Consider the following 1,313-nt stretch of genomic DNA (forward strand, 5'->3'; position numbering starts at 1 on the left):
ATTTACCATTGCAACAAAAAGAATAAAATATCTAGGAATAAACCTATCTAAAGAGACAAAAGACCTGTATGCAGAAAATTATAAGACACTGATCAAAGAAATTAAAGATGATACAAATAGATGGAGAGATATTCCGTGTTCTTGGATTGCTAGAATCAACGTTGTGAAAATGACTATACTCCCAAAGCAATCTACAGATTCAATGCAATCCCCATCAAACTACACATGGCATTTTTCACAGAACTAGAAGAAAAAATTTTACAATTCGTATGGAAACACAGAAGACCCCCAAATATCCAAAGCAATCTTGAGAAAGAAAAGCGGAGTTGGAGGAATCAGGCTCCTGGACTTCAGACTATACTACAAAGCTACAGTAATCAAGACAGTATGGTACTGGCACAAAAACAGAAACATAGATCCATGGACAGGATAGAAAGCCCAGAGATAAACCCATGCACATATGGTCACCTTATCTTTGATAAAGGAGGCAAGAATATACAATGGAGGAAAGACAGCCTCTTCAATAAGTGGTGCTGGGAAAACTGGATAGCTACATGTAAAAGAATGAAATTAGAACACTCCCTAACACCATACCCAAAAATAAACTCAAAATGAATTAACAACCTAAATGTAAAGCCAGACACTATAAAACTCTTAGAGGAAAACATAGGCAGAACACTCTATGACATAAATCACAGTATCTCCTAGAGAAATGGAAATAAATACAAAAATAAACAAACGGGACCTAATGAAACTTAAAATATTTTGCACAGCAAAGGAAACCATAAAGAAGACAAAAAGACAGTCCTTCGAATGGGAGAAAATATTTGCTAATAAAGCACCTGACAAAGGATTAATCTCCAAAATATACAAGCAGCTCATGCAGCTCAATATCACAAAAACAAAAACCCCAATCCAAAAATGGGCAGAAGACCTAAAAGACATTTCTCCAAAGAAGATATACAGGTTGCCAACAAACATATGAAAGGATGCTCAATGTCACTAATCATTAGAGACATACAAATCAAAACCACAATGAGGTATCACCTCACACCAGTCAGAATGGTCATCATCAAAAGTTTCACAACCAATAAATGCTGGAGAGGGTGTAGAGAAAAGGGAACCCTCTTGCACTGTTGGTGGGAATGTAAATTGATACAGCCACTATGGAGAACTGTATGGAGGTTCCTTAAAAAACTAAAAATAGAACTACCATACAACCCAGCAATCCCACTACTGGGCATATACCCTGAGAAAACCATAATTCAAAAAGAGTCATGTACCAAAATGTTCATTGCAGCTCTATTTACAAT

Source organism: Physeter macrocephalus, chromosome 16 (genome assembly GCF_002837175.3).
Source record: "Physeter macrocephalus isolate SW-GA chromosome 16, ASM283717v5, whole genome shotgun sequence".
Lineage (NCBI taxonomy): Eukaryota > Metazoa > Chordata > Mammalia > Artiodactyla > Physeteridae > Physeter > Physeter macrocephalus.